The sequence below is a fragment of the Marmota monax genome, unplaced genomic scaffold (genome assembly GCF_021218885.2).
Source record: "Marmota monax isolate L192 unplaced genomic scaffold, Marmota_monax_Labrador192_F-V1.1 WCK01_AAM20220418_F8-fsc00022, whole genome shotgun sequence".
Lineage (NCBI taxonomy): Eukaryota > Metazoa > Chordata > Mammalia > Rodentia > Sciuridae > Marmota > Marmota monax.
The window spans coordinates 11910288-11936825 of record NW_026695215.1 but is presented as its reverse complement, the minus strand read 5'-3'; the positions used below and the strand labels follow the sequence as shown (position 1 = coordinate 11936825).

The following is a 26538-nucleotide window of genomic DNA, read 5'->3' as shown; positions in this document are numbered from 1 at the left end:
TCATTCAACCTCAGACAGCAAAAACTTTGCACTAACTTTGGAAGTAAAAAATGTCTGCCAAGTATTAAAAGCAGAAACTAATCTAAAAATTAACACAAGAACTTCAGTACAAGGTCATAAATCAAAAGAATGGGAAGAAAATGAAGAGAAGATGAGGGATAATAGAAATGCTCCAGCAATATATTTTTTGACAAAAAAATAAAACATTGCCTGACTGTCTGTTTTTGGCATAATGTCAAATATATGCAGAGTTGGAATAATGTGATATAAATCTTAATATTACATTGTTTCTCACAAATGCTTAGATATCTAAAGAGATATATTTTATACTTTATATCATACAATACTATGAAACAAGGCAGCTATAACTTCTTAAGGTAAATCATAAATGAATGAGATAATTTATGCCAAATTCTTGGCACACAATCAGGGTTGATTAATTGTCATTTCTCTTCCCCACTGAAGATCACTCCTCCTGAAGATCTTATGATTCAAACCATAGTGTAGATCAACATACACATAACTATTAGGTGATTTGCAAAATATTTACTGCCTCACCAAAATAAAGCTTTCAATGCCTAAATTAGGATAACCAGAAAGAACTGTGTATATTGGTAGATGTAGCTTGTAATTTTTAAGTTTCATGCATAAAGTTTAAAATTTTCATGATTAAGGGATTACATTTTATGAAATAAAAAATATTGGCAGATAATGTGAAATGTTCACTTATTTAAAAAACATAGTAAAGAATTTCTTTTTCTTTTTTTTTTTTTTCTTTTTTTTTTTTTTTTGGTATATGAGGACCCAGCAAATGATGCAAATTCTTGGTTTGCAAGGTCTGGAATAAAAGGGTTTTACACAAATTATGGTTAGGCTTATGCATGTACTTACTATAGAGGTGAAGATATCTAAAGAAAATTGGCATTTGTAAAAACTATAGATAAAGTTTTACTTAAATAAATTTTATTTCCCCCTAATTAAAAAGTACATATATTCAGGAAATACATTATTATTCTCTTGAAGAATGGATAATTTTTAGTTTTTATAAAATATAATAAATATGGCAAAAGTTTCCTATTATTCTATAAGCTTAAATTTTTAGAAAGAATTAAGTAGTTAGAAAGAATTAAGTAGTTACAGGTAAGAGGCCTTTTACCTACATTACTTTTTTAGTTAAATAGAATATTTGTGAGAAGCTTGAGGGAAGATGAATCCTAAATATTTTCAGAGTGGAATTTTTTACTTCAAGAGTTTTGGTGTAAGTCTTAAAAAAGTAATTGGAGCTTAGATACTGTACTGATTGAATTCATGTACCAATTTGACTGGCTCTCTAGGTGGTCAGGTATTTGGTCAAGTGTTACCAGTTACCATTGATGTATCTCTAAGAATGTTTGTAGATGAGACTGACACTTGAATGAGCTCTCTTTAAGGTGTGTGGCCATTGCCCAATCAGTTGAAGGCCTGTGTAGATCCAAGTGGCTGACTCACCTTGTGGGTGTGAAGAATTCCTTCTGGAGCATCAATTTTTTCCTGACTTTAGACTCTAACTATAAAATAAGCTTTTCTTGGGTCTCCAGCCTCCTGACTACAGGTGTTGGTTTTTTCCGTGTAATAAATCTCTTGTGTATGTATGTGCATCTTACTGGTTTTGTTTCTCTATAAAACCTGAATGACACAGCTATTCAAAGAGTGAAGTTGGGATGCTGGATGGAAAGAAGTTTTGAGTGGGTATTCCTGAGGAAGTGATATAGTGGACTCTTTTGGGAAAGTAGACTTAGGCAATTTTTAAAATAGGAGGAGAATAATCTAGGAAGAATCTGTGTTTCAATTGAAGGAACAAGTGGCTGAACTTGAGGGCATAGAGGAGATGATAAAACTGTGATCTAAAGAAAGACACCTATGGAAATCACAGGATGACAGGGTAGAGTTTGTTTTGGTTTGCTTCTGAAAACCCTGCAGGTCCTGGGATCCTTTCAAGCAGGGAAATGTTTTTATATTTGCATTTTGGAAAGAGCTTGTTGACAACATCAGAAGAATCAGTCAGAAAGGGCTAAAAATGAAGCAGGGAAACAAGTTAGGAGGTTGTTACCAAAAAAAAAAAAAAAATTAGAGGAACATGATGATTGAAAAATAGGCAGTGTCCAAAGGGGTGGAGAGAGAGGAGGACATTGAGGAATGTAGGAGGGAGAGGGACAGGTCACTGTGAAAGATTTGATATCCTGGGGGATTGGCGGTGATATTTTCTGAGAGGGAAATGACATAATTAGGATAAAGTAAGTGCAGAGAGCAGAAAAGTAAATTAAGTTTAGCACTAGCCTTGTTGAATTTGAATTGCCTGCGGGGCTCAGGGTGCTGCCATCAACTGTACTGTGGCAAACTCCTTACCAACACATCATCAACTTTAACTTAGATTTTAGTCCCCTAAAATGTCCATCCCTTTCCTAATAACCTGGTTATACACATATATTGTTCAGGTCCTTTAATATGAAGAACTTAGGCAGTTACCTACTACTATCTCTTTTGTATCAATGAGCATATAATTATACCTACAGAAACATTCTTTAAGACAAAAAGCATATTTTCTATTCCTGAGTTCAGATTTGATCATTGGGAGAAGAGGAGAAGATATAGATGATATATATATATATATATATATATATATATAGATATATAGATATATAGATATATAGATATAGATATAGATATATAGATATAGATATAGATATATAGATATATATACACACACACACGCACGCACACGTACATACATATACATACACACACACACACACACACATATATATATATATATATATATATATTCATGATAATTTACACAAAAACAAGCTGATTTGTGATTATGATAAATGATCTATAAGACTGGCATTAGGGATTTTTTTGGTTTATGATTTTTTTCCAAATGGTTATCTGATTTGGATAAATTTCTGGAGGAAAAAATACTTGAAGCAATTAATTTAACCTCTATTTATAGGCTGATGTGAACATTTTCAACTCAAAGTAACATTGCCAATGTGGAGTTGTATATAGTATTTATGATTAGAAAAGTGGGTCTATTTTCCTTTGTGTATAGCATTTTCCATAAAGACTATAGTGCTGGATATGAAGTCCCATATTTGGATTGAAGTCTCAAATTATTTGTTTTTTTTTGCACATTTTTTAACTGCAAACCAAGAAACAATACAGAGTTAGCTACAGAACTTGTACACATGCTATATAGGCACCTTGGCTGGCCTGGGGCTTTCTGTTTTGCTTACAGCAATAGAATGATGCTCGCTTTCAGGTGGTGGTTTGTAGAGCTAAAGTCTTTTAACCAATAGGAAGGAAATATCTGCTGACATAATTTCCTTCATCTCCCCTCTTTCTTCCAAACCTGAAAGCAGCAGTATTTTGCAGAAAGCAATCTCAACTGAATCGAAATTTCTAGTCATTCAAATAAGAAAGAGGCTGTTACCAATGTGTTATGTTCATTCATTTGAAATCAAATTTCAAACCTACTGGATTTCAATGTATCCTAGTGTTTCAGAGGGAGCACATGCTTTCTTCCTTTCAAATACCACTGGCTTTAAAGGTGTACCATGGTGTTGAAGCAGGCGAGATTCCCGTAGATAAGATTAAGTGGGGAATATGAGCAATGGTGGGGAAAAAGAAAGAAAAAAGATGAGAAGAAAGAAAGAAAGAAAGAAAGAAAGAAAGAAAGAAAGAAAGAAAGAAAGAAAGAAGGAAGGAAGGAAGGAAGGAAGGAAGGAAGGAAGGAAGGAAGGAAGGAAGGAAGGAAAAAATAAAAAATGCAACGTAATTATTTTAGAAATGCATCAGTTGTTTTAAAACTATCAAAGTGATTTCAAGAGGACATAAATAAAAAGAATTGGTCTATAGAAAAATAATCTTTGCAATTATTGTATACTAATAGTATTTTAATTTTTATTAACTTAAGGAATATTTTAACTTTTGCACTGATTCAATTATGTTTTCTTGCATTTTAGTATTTGCATCCTTTTTCCAAAGTTTAAAATAAGTTGTTATTTATTTTATAATTTTACTTGATGTTTTCTGTTTGTTTTAAAGAATGTAAAAAAAAATTGTCTCTGACAAAAATTATATTGTCTGAATTCACCTTCTCACAACAGTTACAGTTAGTGAAAACTTGTGTTTAAAAGGAATCTGAATGTAGGCCAAACAACTTTTAACAAAGCTGTTGAGTCTTAAGTTTACTAAGTGATTCCATGAAGCTTTAAGAAAAGAATAAATTCTTTAAAAATATTTTTTAAAAGAATAAATTATTCGTGGAAGGATCTAAAAAGTGACAACTATCAGCTAACATAAAAAAATACACACAAAATTCCAAAAATATTTTTAAAAATGAGAAATACTGAGAAGATTCAAAAGTTTAAGAATACCAGTGTACCATTTTCAAAAGTTTAAGAATACCAGTGTACTGTTTTCACAGCACAGAAATGATCAATGTTGGAGAACATAGATGTGCTCACTCTGATTTGAACATTGTGCACATGTGCCAGTATCAAAACACCACGTGGTCTCCCTTTAATGTGTACAATTTTCATGTATTACCTAGAAAAATCAGTGGATGTGCCAGTGGATAATGGTTTCCTGTATTGTCAAAAAAAATGTTCTAAATATCATGGGCCTCTTCACATAAGACACCTTTGTCTTTGGATTTCTCTCAAAACATATTGAGTGTGATTTTTGCTTACTTCTGGGAAAGCCAGTTATTTGTCTTAGAGTCTTACTAGTATCCAGTCCCATGTGCATGTTATCTGGATCAAATTTACCCAATTTTGAAGCACAGGCATGACGTCACTCTTTACATTTCAAACTCTAATTCAGATGATTTTCCTTACTTGTGCTGTGAGCCCTTTGCTTAGCTTTCACTTGAGAGTTAGGGTGACAGAAAGGGCTTGGAGCGGGGAGGGAGGAGGCCTGCTCTTGTGCATCTTCTCTTTCCTCCATAACTCTTGCTGTATTCTCCATAAGAAGTATTGTGTGAAATTAAGAGTCAATAGTTCACAAAAGTCAAATTGGGGAGGTGTTAGAAAAGTCAGTCTGAATTGGATTCTTTAAGTGTCATATTTTTCTAGAAGGACTTTCCTAAAATTGATGAGTGGGCAGGTATCCTTTATCAGTTTGCACACAACATTGTGTGTACAGTGTGAGTGTGTATATCTATGCACACACACACACACACACACACACACTCCACACTGCATTGGAATTTTCCCTCCTTGGACCGTGAGCACTCTGGTGGTGGAGAGTATGTATTAATAACACCAATTTCCCCAAATCAGGAGTGATTACTGAACACAGAATGTTCTCCATGTATATTTATTTCACTAAGACAAGTAAATTTTGAACTTAACAAATGTGGCAATTTTAAGAATTCCTTATCAGTGTGACATATTAACACTTATTCAGAAGTAAATTTATTTCCAATTTAATTGTCCATGTTATTAATTATTATCGTAGTTAGTGAGAGGACCTACTATGTGAGGTATAAACTAAACTTTTCACTTAGTCAATGTATTTGGAACTATATATTGATAAGAGGTGCCAGCATATTATTATTTAGCATCAATACTTAGTTTTGCAATTGATTGTTTGCCTATCATTGCTTATTTATGATAATTTTTTATATTTGTCACTTGTTTTACAATTAGAATTTAATGGTATATACCATTTATAATCTTTCTAGAATAATATCTGACTTCAAAGACAGACTGATTTAAATGTTATTTTAGAAATACTCATATCGATGATTAATTTATCATTATTAATAATATATGTTAATGTATGTATAAAATTAGTTACATAATAATGCTTCTGAATGCTGAAATCATGATAAAAGTATAAGAGCACTAACTAGAAATCATTTATTGTGCTATTTTCACATATTATTGAACAAAAAGATCAAGGGATACTTTTGAAATTGGATTGTCACTTAATAAATCAGCTTGAAATTAACCTGACACTCACAACCAGTGAAAAATCGGATTTATCCATCTTCTAATAGGATACCGTAAACTATCTTAAAATATGTCTGAAAGAAGCTACAGCACCTGTGATAATAGATTTCTTGTCTATTAGACTGTGGGTATAAGCAGATTCACACCCAGTGAGTTATTCTAAAAATTAATGCAGATGAGTTGGACTGAAACAAATAAAATATAATGTATAAATACAACTGTGTACTACTTAAATGATATAAATTATCAAAAATGATCTTTTAACTGCTGACAAGGATTTGGTGGTAAAAAATAAATAAATAACTGAATCCAATTGCTCTAGTCAATTCCTCTGTCCTCTCTAATATATTTTGTTGTTGTTATTTGTAAAAGAAGGTATATTTACTAGAGCCATTTCAATAGTCTCTTGACTAGGTACTGTTTAGAGAATCTTCTGGTAGTGATTTGGACACTAAGGACTTAGAATGAAATCTGTAGAAGCTTCCAAGCCTACATAAGAATATAAATGGCAGTAATTGCTTAGAAGTGACAGAAATAATGTTTTATTTAGATAAATAATAATGTTAAGAGAACTTTATAGAGGTTACAACAGTCTCTATTAAGATTTGCATAGGATTTATTATAGAAATTGAACAATAAAAATACTCCATTTATTGAGCTTCATGCATGATACTTTGTGATATGCTGTTAAAAACTACAAAGTGGCTCTTCCAATTTTACTACAATGAAAGTGAAATAACTTGTACTGGAGGCATATAGATGGTATGCTTCAAAGTTGGAATTTGAAATCAGGACTCATTAAGTCCAAACTTTAAGCTCTTTCCATTATCCCAAGCTAAATGTGAATAGCAACAAAATTCTGTTTCCCCTATCAAATGGTGTAATTTTATTTGGAAAATAATGACCCAAATTTCCAGAATAAGAAATGTACCAAAAAAAAGAGACAAAAATAAGAGCTTAGGATGGACAATTCAAGTTCTCAGACATATCATTATAAACCCCTGCCTAGATGATCTTTTTTTCATCAAGCACCGTTTGGCTCTGTAAAGAAGGGGCATTGTAATCATCTAAGAATTGCATTTGGCTACAAAGATCAAAGACTAGAAGTACTAGTGGCTTAAATGTGGAAGGGGTTTATTTCTCTCATATAGGAGGTTTATAAATACATATCCTAGAACTATTTTCACTGATATTTTTCAGAAGGACATTAATCAAGGATCTAGATTTCTTTTTTCCATTTTTGTTTTTTTACTCTTTATTTTGCCTGGGTTCCATTTCCAGCATAATCTCTAGATTCAAATGCCTGACAGAGTCCCAGCTGTCACTCTGTTTCAGAGAGGGAGTGGGCATTAGAAAGTTCATGCCATGTCTTTAGGTTTCTGAAAGAACTTTCTCCCAATCCTACCTACAAATTTCACTTAATCCTGATGAGACATCTCTGCTATATGGAAGACTGGGAAACACAGTTATTTAGCTAAGCAAATTGCTAACTCAAATAAAATCTAGATTTGTTACTTAGGGAAGGACAAGTACTAAGCCCCAAGTGCTAACAGAACCAAATGGTGAACACATTCCAGACACGCATTACTTACGCAAATGATTTCAGGACCTTAGATCTTGTTAAGGTCAACTGGGAGATGGTGGAATCTCTACTAGACATGTCTCTAAGGGGAAACTGAGTAATATAGCAATTTATGAATCCAAAACAAGGTAACAAATTCAGTCAGACTCTTCTGATACACTGTGTCAGGAAGCTGCCTTCCTGCTTACATTTTCCCTGAGTCCTTCAGAAGGAATTAATGCAATCAGCAGCGCAGTATCAAACTGTATTATATATTCAATTTCATATTCTAAGCAATTTTCCATCAAACTAGAAACCACTCTTATGATAAATTATCAAAATCATGTTTATATTTTCATGGTCTACTTTGCATTTCCATAATTCACATTCATAAATGCATAATGGACAATGGTAGCACACCCTGCTGATTTTCCGATATTGTGTCCCTAAAGAAGCATTTAAAATGATGCAGTTCACAATATGGAGAAAAATTCAGATAAGTCAAGTTTAAGGTCATTTCTGTATTTTGCTTTGATCCAAGATAGATGGATTCCTTAGTAGAGAAACCATGCTACAAGGAAACAGCATAGCATTGTAGAAAGAGCACAGATTTGGGATTTGGGGACATTTCAGCTTAACTCCCATCTCAGATCATTTTTACTTACCACGTTATTGTACACAAATGGTGTAAGATCCCTTAGCCTCATCTTTAATTGTGAATTTTTAATCAGATTGTGCAAATACTGACTGTTGATGAGAATACATCTTTAATTATAAAATTGTGTTGGAAATGATAACTATTTCTTACATTAAGAATTATAAAATTTATGTAAAAATTTTAGATTGGGATACAAAATTATTATGGTTTTAGTTTATAAACTTTATGATTGAAAAATACTGAATATATATTTCAATGTTTTGGTTACTTGGGTTTTAATTATCTCTAATTCTTAGATACTTTTATGATAACATTTTCCCACAAATTAACCTTTGATTTCCTTCTTCTCTGAAACATACAAAAATAACTTTGAGTTATAAAATCTCAAAATCTCTGAGTGATAAAATAATAGATAACAGATGTCTTATGGGAAAATAACATTTAATCTTGTTTTTAAAACAGTGACGAGCATTCATCAAATACGTTAAATAGTTAAGAATATGGAATGAGCTATTGGCATATATTTTCTGCTGAAAATTATTGGAGCAGATTTTGTGAAGCAATTTTGATCAGTTTTCAAATTCTGTACTGTTAGTAGCCAAATATCCAGCTAGAGTTTTACCTCCTTTCCATGCCCTGAACATAGGCCTTTGGTGGGGTCCCTTTGCTGTGTGTCTTTAAAGTTCTCTTCCTTCCAACAAAGCTGCTCATTCCTTGAAGTCAGCCTAATATAAACTTTTAGTTGCTCAAAACAACAAGGCAATATTTACTTGCAATCAGAATGATTTCACTGAAAGGGAATTAGTACAATAATAAATATTCATCACTCAAGAAATCAACAGTTGCCATCAGTGACCTACAAGATATCTTTTCTATTTATATATCACTCCATTGCTCTCAATCAGATCTCTTCATATTGACCACACTGGATTCTAGATCCTGGGAAAGTGTATTTATTTGAATTTTGTGGATGATTTTGGTGCATAGCTAGCAATGAGAACCTCCACAGCATGGGATATTTATAAAGGTCTTCCTATCTACTCTAATCAGCAGCCTTCAGCAAGTTAATCCTCCTCTGTTAATTCAAGGTAACCACACTCTAGGAACTGGGCCTTTGCTTTCTTAAGCTACCATTACATGATTCAGGAGAGCAAATAGCAAATATCCTGAACTGTTTTGTTGAGCACATTTTATAGAATGGACTGGTACATGAGTTTTGGAAGCTAATTTTTGTTTTCTGGAGGCCTAACAAGTCTGAACACAGCTCAGTGTCCATAAAGTGAATTCATCCTTAGGCTAGCCCTTCAAGTCTTAGGGAAAAAATATGCAAGCAGGCTGAAGGAAAAATGAGAACAACAATCAGACAGCAAAATCTGTGCTGCTACATCTTGGAACACAGATGTCTCCTGCTTTGGGACCTGTTAAAAATGTTGTAACCTAATGGGGAGAAATGCATGATCTTAGTTTTGAGATAAACCACAATTTGGATAATTTTGCCTCCTTGAATACCTGGGAACAAATGAGGGACAGCTTTGATAATCAATGAATAGTAGAACAACTGCACAAAGCAGACTGTCAGTGCCTAGAGCAGAGTGGTATGACACAGTGGGTGTACCCATCTTGCCAAGTTCAGTTGAAGTGGCCCCTGGCAGATTGATCAGGGTACTTTTGGGGAGGACATTCTGTTCCCCGTGCATGAATGTAGACACCTTCCAGAAATAAATACAGAAAATAATAACTGGGAAACCTAAAGTTGAGCAGATGGGAACTATGAACCAGCCAAGTTTTTTTTTTTATGTATACCATGGTAATTAAGTCATTTATATTTAAGTTTATATTCCAAGTCTAGAAAACAGGGCTCTGCCTTATTTACTACATATGATCTCACTTAGTAATGACTTAGGAGCAGAGGTGACTGCTTTGTAATATATGATATCTGATATGACAGATGAATTAATGTTTCCTAAAGAGAAGCAGTGACAGTTAAAGTGTTGGAGGGCGGTGTCAGATATTACAAGACAAAGCCCATGAGTCCTGATTATGGGTCAGGAAATGAAAATAAAGAAGAGGCTGCCAAATCCAGTATGGTCATCTGAGAAGCTGCAATGATCAGGAAATCAAAATCAAGTACCCAAATCCAAAAAAATTTGTAGACAAGAGAAACTATACTCTGGATAAAAAAAAAAAAAGCAGGAGGTGGGGAAGCAGCCATCATAGCACACAGAAAAGTGAAAGGATGTGTTATGGGGCAACAGATGTATGGACAGATTTGAATTAAATTTAGCCTGATTCTTCTGACCATGTCAAAAGGTGTGGCTAGGTTTTGTAACCCATATTTGAGTGGGAGATTTGCATTAAGTCTCTCTGGAGTTTCACTTCTTCTCAGTTGAGGATCCTACATGGCTATTGCCAGTCCGTTGGGATGCTACAGTTTTGTGACGTAAACACAGTTCCATTTACCCTAATAGTTAACTGGAAAAGAGTTCCATTTTCTATCAGCCTATATTTTCTTCTTCCAGATTTTGTTGTCTACTTTAACTTGTTTCACCTCTATAAAGGCAGCCTCACATAATCCTTGCTGCAATTCTCTGAAAATATCTGAATGTGGCCTAAATCTCTAGCTAGTAGCATGCCTAGTACCCTTTGCTGTACCACCTTACCTGGCTATTGTTGACTGATGCTGGATTTGCCTTGAGGTAGACTTGGTATATGGACACCCTTGATGCTCAGCCACAGTCAGTGTCTTCCAATCTTTTCCTGGAGACTGACAATGCTTCCAGGGCTTTTCACCTACTCTTGGATGGTTTTCTTAAGCTATGTCCTCTCCCTATATCAGATACTCTATTCGAAGGCCACTAATCTCCTTTAAATATGGTTGCTTTGGGTTTACCACTCTTCCTATTCACACAGGGGTCTTATTTTCATCTTCAGTTTTCTTTTTAACCCTTATTTTCTCTTCTGTGATTCAAAAGGAAGTGCAGATTATGTTTTATACAAAACTTCATCCAGAAGGACATTATGCATGTAGCTAAGAACAGGTGAACTGGCTCTGCTAGTCTTCTATAGTTGTGTGGAATCACTATGCTCCACAATCTGGTATTGAACTTTTCAAGATGAGAAAAATAATTGCATCACTTAATAGAGTTTTTCAGATTCTGGGAGATACATTTATAGCAATGTAATAAATTAAGTGACACGCAGTTAGGTTACTTGGCTCAAATTGGAACTCTTCTAATATCCAGAGCTCTTCTGTTGCCACTCAGGTGAGTGAAGTGCAAATTGAAGGCCAGCATCATAAGCATGAAACAGCAAGGGATGCTGCATGTGCTCAAACTATTCCATCAAACTGTGGGACGGGGTGACATCTTGATTCATGTAAAAAGTGTTCATGGTGAGATAACTGAAGTTCCTCTTTGGGGATTAGCCATTACAATTTTCCTCTGAACAATATCAGGGAACAATTTAATTCTCCATCTTTAAGCTTCTCATTTTAGATTCCATTTAAACTGTGTCCAAAAATGTCATGGCATCCCAATTCTTAAATCATGCATTTGAATATCAGTAAGAAAAGAATTTAGGGGACTCACTTACATCTTCTAGTTAGATCCAGAGATATTCAGGTCCAAATATAGTTGTAGACCTTCCCCTAGGCTTGTGCAATCATTGTTCACTCTAATTTCAGGAAGGTACAGGTGTCTGAAGTTGTCCCGGATATTTGAAGATGAACATTATAACCCTTATTTTATCCTTTAAAATTGAAATAAAAGCAGTTTGTGATGGCCATGTTTAAGGTAATTTACTCTCATTTCTCATATGTCTAATTTTTATTTCAAAAAGCAGCTTGCCTTGACATTTAAAGTTTAATGATCTTAGTGCTCAAAAAAAAATGCAGTGTTCTGGAAGATTTAGAAATGCTCTTGCCTCTATGGTTGATTGTCATTATAACCTCTTGAAGCTTAGTATTTTAATATAAACCCTGGGTCATTTTTTCAAAACTTATACACTATCTCACTTTATTATTGTGTAAATTGGGAGACTTTATTTTAAAATTTTCAGACAACAAAACATTAGATCCATAAACGCTCTGTAAATGATAATTCAAACCCAATTTACAGAAGGATCAGTTTACTGTCCATCGACAAGATTCTGCAGAAAGCTGTGGGCTTTTAGGTGCCCAACTGCATTGCAGAACCTTAAAAACAATCTTACTCATTTGAAATTTTTAATCTACTTTTTTTCCTAACCCATGGTGATTATTTAAATGTACTTTAAGCATTTTTTTCCTAGCTGCATCTATTCTCATTGAGACACAAAAAATTTAGCGGTTTGTAGGTAAATGGTTTAGATATGCCAGGTGCATTGGTATTTTATCATAAAGCGGAGATGTTTGCTACCTTTGGTGCAATTATTTTTATGAGATTTGGAGAAAGATGGAGTGCAAGTATTAAACATAAATTAAATCTGAGCATTTTTCTGTACTTTTTTTTTTTCACGCTTATCCTGTTTTGATGATTGGCCCTATTTAACTATGAACCACCTAGGGAGGAATATCGCATCTCTATCTTGACAAACATAATCAGAAGGCTTATTTTATTAGCACACCTGTCCTTAAGCACTTCATTTCTTTCCATTTACTAAAAACAATCCAAGCTAACTTATTCAAGCTTTTTCCAAAGTGCTTTTTTACATTTTTACACTTTGCTCTTAGAATCTCAGTTATATTCCTAAATCAGAAGAGAACAGACAGTACTCGCTTGGCTTATGTAATTGATAATTTGAACGTTACTATTAATTACCAAGAACTGAAAAGTGTCAGATTTTATCCTACAAAAGTTTACAAGCTATTTTGCCACAATTTCATGGATGTTGGTGGAAGATATGACACTCCTGTGTCAGATCTAAAGGACCGCATTGCATACAGCAAGCAAGCATTGTAAGCTTCCTCTTGGCCTCTGTCTCTGGACCCCATGTCTTATGTCCAGACCGGCACATTGAACGTCCCAATAGAATTTCACATACATAGGAATTTTACATCACAACTGAGTAAACATAAACTTAGGCTACTCAAATGTTTTAGAAAGTATACCTGTGGAAACGTTTTCCTCCAGCGGTACATTATCATTGTTAGGCTGGGCAAAAAAGGCATTTACGTTCTTCTCAGGAGGCAGCTACTACCTCTGCCTTCCAAAGCCATTCCCTATACAAACACCCTTAGAAAAGAGTCTTGGGTAAAGGATAACAGCATCTTTCCTTGCAAACTGTACAGAAACACGAGAGATCAATGGAAGATTGTCTCCCATCATTATCCTTTATGGAGATATATTTTCCAGGGCGCCTGGTAGGTAAATTGTCCTTGAGAAAAACACCTTTATTTCAGACATAATGATTGAGAGACTGGTATACATATGGACTATGTCCAGGCTACATAAGAAAATAGAATGCTTTCTGACATACAAACTTTGGGGCAAGCAGACCAAGAAGCCAAAATACCACCTCCATGCAACTGAAATGGACCATACTTGGACCAGGACTGTCACCTTCTTTATTTTGACACCAGGCTTTCAACTCAAGATGAATAGGAAAAAGACAAATAAATTTCCCAAATCAATTACATAAGATGCTCTGCTTCTAGTTTGCAGGCTCCCAGCTTCTCTCTGCCACAACTTTCAATAAGTTTTTCTTGAAGGCTTCACTGTTTTTGATATCAAGCTTTCCCACCACCCGGCCTGTCTGAGTCTCTGCCAAATGAAAGTGATGGAGCTGACTCCCCTGTGATAACTAGCTATAAATATATTGTTTATTTTCATTTAAGTACATTTCCACAAAGTACATGTTTCACTAATATAAAAATTAGAATCAGATTCAACATGATTTTAATTTCTATAAAAGAGACCCATGTATACCATGCCTATGTGTATACATGTGTTTTATTTTTTATTGTTGTTTTTTAAATATCTTTATTTATTTTTATGTGGTGCTGAGGATCGAACCCTTGCGCATGCCAGGCCAGTGGGCTACCACTTGAGCCACATCCCCAGCCCCTATACATATGTTTTAAAAGAAGTGAGTTCTATGAATTTAAAGAAAAAAAAAACTGATCTGAATACTATACTTTTATGTGCGCACACACACACACACGCACACACATAGGTGTGTGTGTGCGTGTGTGTGTATAATGCTGCTCAACATTAATGAAGAAAATAAAAATCTCATGACTTTCTCAAAATACATTTTCAGTCTCTAGGTAGTTATAAAATGTCAAGCAACTAGAAATAGAAATATGAATAGCTTTTTAAAACTCTCTATGTCATATAAATATTTAAACATCTATTAAAAGTTGTCTTGCTTTTATAACCTTACTACTCATGAAAGGGTTTAGATGAGATAACCTTCTACCCTGATGTTCTTTAGAGCAAAAGAAGAAGCAGTTCTGGAAGCAGCAGCTGGCCTTATCAACACTGGTGACATTTTGCAGCAAAATGAAGAGCCCTTCTAAAAGTGTAATCTGAAGGGTAAGAGGCAGCAAGATTTAAAAATATGCCCTTGCTGTAAAGACCAAAGAAATGTAATAGAGAACTCGCTGCTCTTTATAATTTTGGCCAACCCTGGCAGATGTTTTCAAGCGCTGTTTGCTTAGTAGATGAGTGAGGATATTTTTAGATGTAAAATTGCAAAGCCCCCTGTTTGCCCTTACAGCACTGAACACTGAGTGAGAAAGGAAGAAACACATAACTGGGGATTAACACCCTTTCTGTACGTGAAATACTGTGAAATACTGCTATTGAAATACTGTGGAGATTTTGCAGACATCAAGATGATCATTTCTGTTAAGCACAAACACAGTCCTATATTTTTTCTTTACTATGTATACAAGCTCATATCTAAAGAAGTAGCTCTATGGGAAAATAAAACTAATGAAATAATTGTGCTCATTATAGACTCAGAATAATGGTCATTCCAGCCATGCAGGAATAGAAGGATGATGGAGAAAATTAGAATGGCTTTTTCTCATGCTTCAGAAAATCCTGAGAACTAACAGGGGACTTAGAGAGAAGGTCATTTCCAGACCCAGCTCTATATATCATTTCTGGTGTGTGATAGTCAGCTTTAACTTCCTGTTTAGAAAGTTTATTCATTGTGAAGTAGCCCATTTCATTTTCAAAAGATTTAAATAACAAAATATTGAACTCATAATGAGACTAAATGTGCTATTCTATAATATCTGATTTTTTTCTTAACTTCTATGTAAACATGATAATTAAAATTATTTAAAAATATCAGATAGACCTTTCACACATGACCATTAGGTTCTAGAATAAGCATGCCTAATGACTATGGCTAGTTTCTATGATGTCCCCATTTCAAATCTGTGGGAAATTGGATTCTCATTTTGGATGACATTTATTTGCAAGCATTTTTCAAGAAGACTGTCCTAGAGAAGGAATTCTCCAGAGTGAACTAATTATTCATAACTTAATGGGACCACTAACACTCAATGTGACCATTCTGCTGAGTATGTATATATTAACATTTTCAACTCTGAGCAGGTAATCCTGAAGATTTATATATTAAGATAGCTCGTCTGTTCCATATTTAGGCAATTAACCTTTTACATTTGCATCTTGAAATTATGTTTTTTCAGATCACATATCATTTTACTTTTTCCTGAATCCTGACTGTCATCAGTTTCTCCTCTCACTCTAGTTAATGTGTCAAGTAGTCATCATGTAATAACTTATTTCTTCAGTTTCTAAAAAGTTATTTGATAAGAAAGCAGAAAATAATAGGGTGCTATGTATGGTAAGAGGGCTACTTGTACAGTCCTAACCTATTCTCCCCCATCCACCTCCAACTCACATGGTCAGAGAAAATAGAGGCCTATATGGGAACCTCATGGCTGAAGTGTGGAAGGGTCAGAATGCTTTCCAGAAAACAGAATAGGTACATTTCCTGCAAAATTAATGTTTTAATTCATTCAGGTTTCCATGATAAAACTCCATAGAATGAGTGACTTATAAAAAGGCATTTATTTATCATAGTTCTGAAGGCAGAGAGTTCAAGACCATGTACATTTGGAGTCTGATGAGGACTGGCCATATCATGGATGGCCTGTCACATTCTTAGTGCAACCTCACAAGGTAGAAGGGAGGAGGGCTGTGTTATACAGGCACTAATTCCACGCGTGAGTGTACCTCCCTTATGACTGAATCACATCCAAAGACCCCCTCTCTTAATATCATGAGTTTGAGAGTTAGGATTTCAACATATGAGTCTGGGGAGGACGTGGACATTCATTCCATTGCAATGGGGAAGAACCACTCTACTTATTATAAAAAACAAAAACAATTCCATATTTGGCTTAGTCTCCAAAATAAAATGGTGATCTGCCAGAATGAGGTAGATGATAAGGGGATTGAGTCCAAGGTAATCAATTCAGTGAAATTCATATTGAGTTTTAGCAAAATTTTTTTCTCATTTTTTAGGCATTTGGGTTTATTAGCAATGCTATGAAACACTAAACCCAAAGGTGTGTATTGAGTCATTAATCTCAACATGGAAATGATAGGTGGCCCAGGGAAGTGAGTGAAATCAAGATGGAGTATTGATAGATAAAACAGAATAGAAGTTTAAATTGAAAAGAACACTGAGAAACCAAGCTTCAGTGCTCATATGCATAGCAGATGATGTAATTGTGGTTAGATGTAGTTAGATAGGAAATTACTGGATGATACCTTCTTATATCTCCTGAAATAACCTCACAAAAGCCCCTCTTGGAGGCTGTAGTCCATATGCTAAAGCACAGTCATCTCTGTTTCTGTATTAATTGAATCCTTGTCATTAACACAAAACATACCAAAAATGATTCTCTGTTAGATTTGCTTTTATATAGTTTATTTTTCTTTGACTTCTGCATTAAAAAAAATTAAAAAACAACTTTCACTTTAATAAACATGATGCAGAATACAGAATGTACATTTAGCAGATAAACCCAAAAGCTGAAAGACTAAATTACTGATAAAACATGAAAAAAAGAATATAAGCGGTTACTTTTAAACTTCAAGTAGAATTTACTGCTGTTTAAAAATCTTGTTCTGGAGTAATAAAAGTCCAAGTGGCCAGATAAAAATGCTAATTAAATTGGCTTTAAGCTCCATCACTGTGAGGCTTGGGATAATTACCAGACATTTTCTGTCACAACAGATGAATGAGGCTTAACATTAAGACTATCAAAGGAAAATCAACATTGTTAAGAACCTGCTGCAGGTTCTCCTGGACACTGTTTTTGATTAGTCATTTTCAGAGGACATCTGTTTGACTTCTTGCAGTATATTTCGTTTTTCTGCAATAAAATCACATCTATTTTATAGTTACTTTTTTTTTTTGACTATCCTATTGAGCTTTGGAGGTGAGGAAGGGCAAGAACGTGTCAGTGTTGAGATATTAGGTTTGGCTGACTTTGGTTGGTCTTGCATTTAGCGTTTGAGGCTTTTTCAGTACAAGGAGGGTGAATATATTAAATCAAGTAAATGGCCAATTTGACTTAGAAAGGAGTTTGGAATTTTTCAAGGAAAAAATAGTAATTTTTAGTAATTACTAATTTTAAATTTTAAAATTAGTCATTTTAGTTAGTAATTGAAAAATAATAATTTTAGTGTCCTAGGGAAGTAGGCCAAAGATTTAAGTAATCTAAGAGGGTACCCAGCTGCAACATTTGTCTTGCTGCAAAATGAATTTAATGTCTTATTCTGTGAGAAGGAACTTATTGTATCTCTGCACTTTTATCAAGTCCTAGTCTAAGTCATGTTTAAGACGGTTATAATACCTTATTTTTATGTATCAATTTTTAAGTTAAAGTGAATTTGTTATTAAGAACTATCCTGAGAAACCCTTCTTTTGAATTTCTTTCTGGCACATATTACCATTTGGAACCAGAAAACTGAGGCCAATCTTGGGTTTTGACTTCTATGTACTCCCTCTACTTTTACTTCTATGTTAGTAATTTTCTGAAATTTTGCTATCCCATGTACCAGTGTCCTCAGGCTCTTCCCTGCCTGTGCTGCTTCCATGACCTTTTGAAATGGCAACATCTGGAGAAAACTTAAAACAGTCGCGTCAAGAAGGACTGTCCCCAGACTGTCTCCCCAATTCCCACGTGCATGGACACTCATCAAACTACCGGATTAGATTCCACGCCACCATTATTCTCCTTGACATTAGAATAAAAGCTCAAACATTAGTCACAATCCTGTGGTAAGAAAATATGATGCTTTTGAGTCAATGCAAACAGTATTTTAAATCAAAGACATAAATAACGACATCTATCAGGGCTGTGCACATAATTAGCCTGAAACAAACCAAGACTCTGAAATCACTTTTTTGGATGCCTCTAGAACATTTCTTTCCTTTCTACAAAACACACAGTCTCTGCAGTCTCTTAATCCACCCCACACACAGACTTGCTCACTCACTCACTGATGGCATTCACAGGGACATTATCTGTGCTGTTTTAAAACTCTAGTTAATAAGGCACATCATCATAAATACGAGTAAAAGTGATAATATGAGAGGAAAATCTCTATGGCTGTTTAACTGGAAAAAAGCAAACAATTTGAAATTCTACCTTTTCTCCATTGTGATATTTCTCATGATCACATAGATCTTTTCTCTAGATGACAATGCTGCCCCAGAGAGTGACAGCTCAAACTGCTGCATCCAAGGCCTCCAAAGGCATCATTAATTCCTCTCAATCCACCAGCCAGACTCTCGAGCCGGCTGCCAACTTTCAACTCTCCACATCCAGGGTCATTCTGCTATGTCCTGACCTCTCCTCCCTTGGCCACCAGAGTCTCCTCCTCACCCGTCTTCCTCCCTCCATTCCCACTTGGCTACAGCCCATTCTGTCCCCAGCAACAAGACATCTTCTCTACTCAAATGCCAGGGCAGACACTGCGGAAGCAACTATAGAAGTAATCCAGACACTTCCCACGTCTCCCACCACCAGTTCCAGCCTCTCATTTTCCTCCTGCAATTTCCCCTTTTACATACTGGGCTCTAGCTGCCCAACTCTGTTCCAATTTCCATCTCAAGAAAAAATGGCTACTGCTTTTCCTCATTACTTCCAGTCGTAAAATGATGATTGGTTCCTTTGCAGAACTCAATATATACAGACCTTACTTTTGCTACTTCTCATTACATATTCATTTTCTTCCTGTTCCCAGTAAAATGATCCAAATTTCCAAGGGAAATGATCTTTTTTTAAAAACAAAATTTGTTGTAGTTGGGCACAATATCTTTATTTTATTTACTTACTTTTATGTGGTGCTGAGGATGGAACCCAGGGCCTCACATGTGCTAGGTGAGTGGCCCTCCACTGCCCCATGATGTCTTTTGGGTTATTTGTTTGCTTGTTTTGAGTTCTTTATATATTCTGGATATTAATTACTTGTCAGAGAAATAGCTGGCAAAGATTTCCTCCCATTTATTTGTTCACGGTCTAAATAATTTCTCTGAGTAGGCAGAATTTTTAAAATTTTTGTCATCCCACTTATGAATTCTAGGTTGTATTTCTTTACAGGTATTGTTAAGGAAGACAGGGCCTACACCAATATGCTGAGGTGTTAAGTCTGTGTTTTATTCTGGCAGTTGCAGAGTGTGTGGTCTCATTCCTAGGTCTTTGGTCTAACTTTGATTAGACTTTTGTGAAGGGTGAGAGGGGATTAAGTTTTCTTCTTCTTCCTATGGATATCTAGTTTCCCTAACGTTTGTTCAAAAGGCTATCTTCTATTCAATGTTTGTTTTTGGCACATTTATTGAGTATCAGATCACTCTATCTATGTGAGTTTGGCTCTGTGTCATATTTTCCATTAGGCTTTATGACTGTTTTGATGCCAATATCATATTGTTTTTGTTGCGATAGCCTCTATAGTATAATTTGAGATCACATATTGTGATGTCTCCTGCATTGATCTTCTTGCTTAAGATTGCTTTGGCTATTCTGGATCTTTTAGTCTTCCAAATGAATTATAGAACTTTTTTCTAGTTCTGTGAATAATGTCATCTGTATTTTGACATGGAGGGCATTGAGTTTATATAATTCTTTTGACAGTATGGGCATTTTGGCAATATTAATTGTCCCAATTTGAGAATATAAGAGGTCACTCCATCTTCTAAGGTCTTCTTTAATTTATTTGTAGTATTGGTTTCACTGTGGAAGGCTTTCACATCCATGGTTAGATTTAGATGTAATTTTTTTGAGGTTATTGTGGATTGGATAGTGTTTCTGACTTCTTTCTCATTAGACTCATTATTGGACTATAGGAAAACTACAATATATGTATGTTTATCTTGGATAGTGGTACTTCACTACATGTGTTTATCAGAACTAGAAAGTCTTCTAATGGAGTTTTTTGGAGGATATACAATCATGTCATCAGCAAACAGAGATAATTTGCCTTCTTTTTCCCTTTTTGCTTCATTTTAATTTTCATTTCTTGCCTGATTTCACTTGATACAGTTCCTATGTTGCATAGGAGTGATGAGAGTGGGCATCTTTGACTTATTCTTGATGTTAGAGGAAATGATTTAAGTTTTCCTCCATTAATAGCCATGGGTTTGTCTGATATAGCGTTTATAATTTTGAGATAAGTTCTTTTAATTCCTAGTTTCTCTAGCATTTCTTTTTTTTTCTTCTTTTTATCATGAATTTGTACTGGATTTCATCAAGTCATTTTATGCATATATTGACACGATCATATGATTATTTTTTAAAATTTATTTCTTTATTCTAATTTTTATACATTAAAGCAGAATGCATTTCAACTTATAGTACACATATAGAGTGCAGGTTTTCATGTCTCTTGTTATACACAAAGTAGAGTCACACCATTTGTGTCCTCATACGTGTACTTAGGGTAATGATGCCAGCTCATCCCAGAATCTTTCCTACTCCTATGCCCCATTTCTTCCCTTCACACCCATTTGCCCTATCTAAGGTTCCTCCATTCCTGCCATGCCCTCCCCTGCAACAATTATGGATCAATATCCACATATCAGAGAAAACACTCAGTCTTTGTTTTTTGGGGGAAATTGACTTACTTCACTTAGCATGATATTCTCCTTCTCTATTTACCTGAAAATGCCATGATTTTATTCTCTTTTCATGCTGAGTAACATTCCATTGTGTATATATACCACAGTTTATTTATCTACTTATATATTGCAGGCCAGCTAGGTTGGTTCTACAATTTAACTATTGTGAATTGTGCTGTGATAAATATTGATGTAGCTGTGTCACTGTAGTATGCTTTTTTAAGTCCATTGGGTATAAACCAAGGCGTGGGATAACTGGCTCAAATGGTGGTTCCATTTCAAGTGTTTTAAGGAATCTCCATACTGCTTTCCGGATTGGTTGCACCAAAAATGCGGGCCAGCCTATCTATCACCCAGCAGCAGGCCAGCTTGCACACAGTGGGGATGCCTGCTGCAGAAGCACACTGCAGCTCCAGACACCCCCTGAGCTTGTGCAATTCATTGACTTCAACCTCCCACTTCATGAAGCAGGGAGAAAATGAAAGTAAAGCAAACCTGAATGTGAATCAGGGTTCTAATTGCAGATGATATGATTCTATATCTAGCAGACCCAAAAGGCTCTACAAAGAAACTATTAGAGCTAATAAATGAATTCAGCAAAGTGGCAGGATTTAAAATCAACACGCATAAATCAAAGGCATTCCTGTATATCAGCGACAAATCCTCTGAAATGGAAATGAGGACAACCACTCCATTCAAAATATCTTCAAAAAAAATAAAATACTTGGGAATCAACCTAACAAAAGAGGTGAAAGACTTATACAATGAAAACTACAGAACCCTAAAGAGAGAAATAGAAGAAGATCTTAGAAGATGGAAAAATATACCCTGTTCATGGATAGGCAGAACTAACATCATCAAAATGTCGATATTACCAAAAGTTCTCTATAGGTTTAATGCAATGCCAATCAAAATCCCAAAGGCATTTCTTGTAGAAATAGAGAAAGCAATCATGAAATTCATATGGAAAAATAAAAGACCCAGAATAGCAAAAACAGTGCTAAGCAAGAAGTGTGAATCAGGCGGTATAGCAATACCAGACTTCAAACTATACTACAGAGCAATAGTAACAAAAACAGCATGGTACTGGTACCAAAACAGGCGGGTGGACCAATGGTACAGAATAGAGGACACAGAAACCAATCCACAAAACTACAACTATCTTATATTTGATAAAGGGGCTAAAAGCATGCAATGGAGGAAGGATAGCATCTTCAACAAATGGTGCTGGGAAAACTGGAAATCCATATGCAACAAAATGAAACTGAATCCCTTTCTCTCGCCATGCACAAAAGTGAATTCAAAATGGATCAAGGAGCTTGATATCAAATCAGAGACGCGCCGTCTGATAGAAGAAAAAGTTGGCTACGATCTACAGTCGGTGGGGTCGGGCTCCAAATTCCTCAATAGGACACCCATAGCACAAAAGTTAATAACTAGAATCAACAAATGATCTCTTAATTGGCATTGTGCATCTGGGACTTGGAACCCGCAGGCCATCTCTGCCTCCAGTGGTGATCTGAAAGGCACAGTTAAGCAGAACTCCAGGAGTTAGCTTCCTGATACCACAGCAGAGGTTGCTGCATCTCCATTTAGTGCTGGGGTACACAGAGCCTGCTCACTTTGTGAGGTAGCAACTACTACCTCACCAACTGCTGCTTCAGCCACCACTCCTTCTCTAACAGCGCTACCTTCTTCTTCTTCGCTGCTTGGAGTACTCTGGACTTCAAGACCACTAGGACGCCTAGGATGACTGAAGTCACTATGGCTACCCTCCTTTATGGAACAGCCTGAGCTACCCTGGAAACCAGGAACTGAAAGCCCATAGTGGCCACTCTGGACATCTTCAGGGCCCCTTGCACCACTTGCAATGCCTGCTCCTCTACTGGGGACCTTCATGGCTACCCCACTTCACCCTCACTGACCTCAAACACCACCAACCACCCACCTCAGGCTGTGAAGAAGAAATTTATTGGGATATAAGTTTTTAAAACAATTTCGAGTGATGCTTTGGATTTCAGAAGTATCTGTAGCTCTATCTCCTTCTTCACCTTGAAGTTTGCTGATTTGGGTCTTCTTTTTCTTTTTTTTTTTAGTTTCGCTATGTGTTCATCATTTTGGTTTCCCTTTTCCAGGAACCTATTCTTTGTGACATTGATCTTTTGTGTTATCTTTATTTTCAATTTCATAATTTTTGGCTCTGGTCTTAATTATTTATTGTCTTCTACTGATTTTGGAATTAGTTTTCTCTTGTTTTTCTAGTTTCTGGAGGTGCAACATTAGATTATTTATTTAATGTCAGGAGCAAGTACAGAATTGTGGGTCTTGAACTGTGCTGTGACAGAGGTGATGCCTCTCTTGGGAACTCTGGGTATGAAGGCATCAGTCTGAGACTTCCCCATTGCTATGGTGACTCCCTGTTCAATAAGAAGTTCTGTGCCAGCCAGGAACACTTCCTTTCTTCTCCATGAGGTTCAGACACCAGCTGCTTAGGGATGGAAAGTTATGGGTAAAAACTGATCATCATAATAAGGCTGTTCCTGCTCATGACCTTGGTTATGCTTACTTTGAAGAAACATTCTCAGAATAAATACTTTTGATGTTTATATCTATGCAATGAACTTGCTGAGCTTGTTTTGTGTCACTACCTCCCGAAAAAGGAGGAGTCAATCACTGAGGCCCAGCTTTTTCTTTGTTTGTGTTTCTGTTTGCCTTTTCTCCATCCCCTTACTACCTTGTCTGTGAACTTGAATCAATGGCTGTGCAGGTCATGGAAATTTGAGATCTTTCTAATTTTTAATATAGGAACTCTATAATATAAACTTTCCTCTTATAACTGCTTTCATATTGTTCCAGAGGTTTTGATAAGTTATATCTCTGTCCTCATTTGTTTCTGATAATGTTTTTATTTCTCCTCTGATTCCTTCCACGATTCATTTCTCATTCAAAAGTGTATTTTTTAATCTCCAGAAATTAAAATGGATTCTGTTTTTTAATTTCTAATTTTGTTTCATTGTAATCTGATAGGATAAAAAGAATTATCTCCATTGTTTTGTATTTACTTAGACTTTCTTTGTGTTCTAAAATGTGGTGTATTTTAAAGAAAGGTCCATGTGCCACTGAAGAGAAGGGAACATGGATTTTGATGGATGAAATATTCTATAGATGTCTGCTAGATCCATTTTATAAATATTACTTTTTGATCTAAAAAGTCTCTACATGGTTTATGATGAATGACTTATCTAGTGGTGAGAGGATTTTATTATAACCGTCCAGTATTATTGTACTGTGGCCTATTTGATTCTTTATATTAAGAAGGGTTTGTTTTATGTACAAGGGAGCACTGATGTTTCTGGCAAAATATTTATAATCATCATATCTCATGGTGTGATTCACTTAGCCAGTATGAAGTGACCTTCTTTTTCCCTTCTGATTAATTTTGATTTGAAGTCTATTTTGTCGGATATTCCTGTTTGCTTTTTGTCTGCATTTCATGGTATATCTTTTTCTATCCCTTCACCTCAGTCTATGAATACCTTTACCTATAAGTTGAGTCTCTTGTAAACAACATATTGTTCATTCTTGATTTTTTTAAAAAAAAATAGTTATGCATGGCAGTAGAATGCACTTTGTTACATCATATATAATGGAGTATAATTTCTCATTCTTCTGGTTGTACATGATGTAGAATCACACTGGTCATATATTACATATGTACTTATGGTAATAATGCCTGATTCATTCTACTATCCTTCCTACCCCCCTACCCCATTCCCTCCTTTCACTCCCCTCTACCTAATCTAAAATTACTCTATTGTTCCCTAATATCCTCCCCATTGTGAATTAGCGTCAGCATATCAGAGAAAACATTCAGCTTTTGTTTTTTGGGGATTGGCTTATTTCACTTAGAATGATATTCTCCAGCTTCATCTATTTACAAGCAAATACCATAATTTCATTCTTCTTTAAGGCTGAGTAATATTACATTGTGTGTGTGTGTATCATATTTTTTTATCCATTCATCTATTGAAGGGCACCTAGGTTGTTTCCATAGTTTAGCTATTGTGAATTGAAATGCTATGAACACTGATGTGGCTGCATCACTGTAGTATGCTGATTTTAAGTCCTTTGGGTATAAAACATGAAGTGGAATAGTTGAGTCAAATGATGTTTCCATTCCAAGTTTTCTGAGGAATCTCCATACCACTTTCCATGGAGGTTGCACCAATTTGCATTCCCACTAGCAATGTATGAGTGTCAACATGTGACTTCTGGTTGGAGAGTTTATACCACTTACATTCAGTGTTATTGTAGAGGGGTGATTTTTATTTTCAGACATTTTTATTTATTCTTATACTTAATTCTTATTCAGTTTACTTTTATGTGACTATTCCTCTAATTAGATTCATCCATATTCTGGCTCTGATATTTACTTTTTAATCTCTTTTTCTTGAACTATTTTGTGGAATATGTTTTGTAGTACAGATTTAGTTTCTGCTTATCATGGAAAGTTTTTATTTGATTCAATACTAAAGGATAGTATTTTGCTGGATATAGTAATCTTGGTTAACACCCATTGTTTTTTTCAAAGATCTGTTCCAAATTAGCTTTTAGAGTCAGGACTGTTAAATCCTTAGAAATTCTAATTAGCTTTTCTTTAAATATAACTTGCCATTTTTCTTTTGGCATTTAGAATCTTTTAAATGGTTGTGTAAAAATAAATTTATTTTAAAATAAATACAATTTTAATTATACCATGTTTTGAAGTATATCTTTTTAATCTTGCTTCTTGTTTGCATACTTTCTTTCTTCAACCTTAGATATTCTTCTTTCCAATGTCTGTTAAAACTGTTACTTCTTCATGTTTCAGCCCAAAATTTACTCAATATAAATTTAATACCTGTATTAAACTTTTTAATGTTATAACCAATACTTTTGTTTTTGTATTTCCAATTTATAATAAATGAAATATTTTTAAGTAGAATTTTTGTTGTTGTTGTTTGCTACTAACTCCATCAATGAGTATTTCCATCATAGTATGTCAGAGTGTCCTGTGTTGGAAACGTGATCATATGGCCCTTTACAGTCACAAGTTCTTGTATTTAAATGTCAGACACTGAGTGTTTCAAGTATAATAATGAGATATTTTTCTGAAGATATTCTGTAGCAGAAGTACTCAATAAATATGTGTTAAAGTAATGATACATGATGAACAAAATTTAATTATTTTT

At 35.0% G+C, this 26538-nt stretch overlaps 1 long non-coding RNA gene across 1 annotated transcript in view; it reads right to left on the bottom strand.

The window, feature by feature from the left end:
• LOC131423712 (uncharacterized) overlaps window positions 1-19150 on the bottom strand; it is a 104154-nt gene extending 85004 nt beyond the window's left edge. Inside the window, exon 1 of the long non-coding RNA XR_009225625.1 lies at window positions 18840-19150. This is a non-coding gene — a long non-coding RNA (uncharacterized LOC131423712). The remainder of the gene's footprint in view (window positions 1-18839) is intronic.
• Between the last annotated feature and the right edge of the window lie 7388 nt (window positions 19151-26538).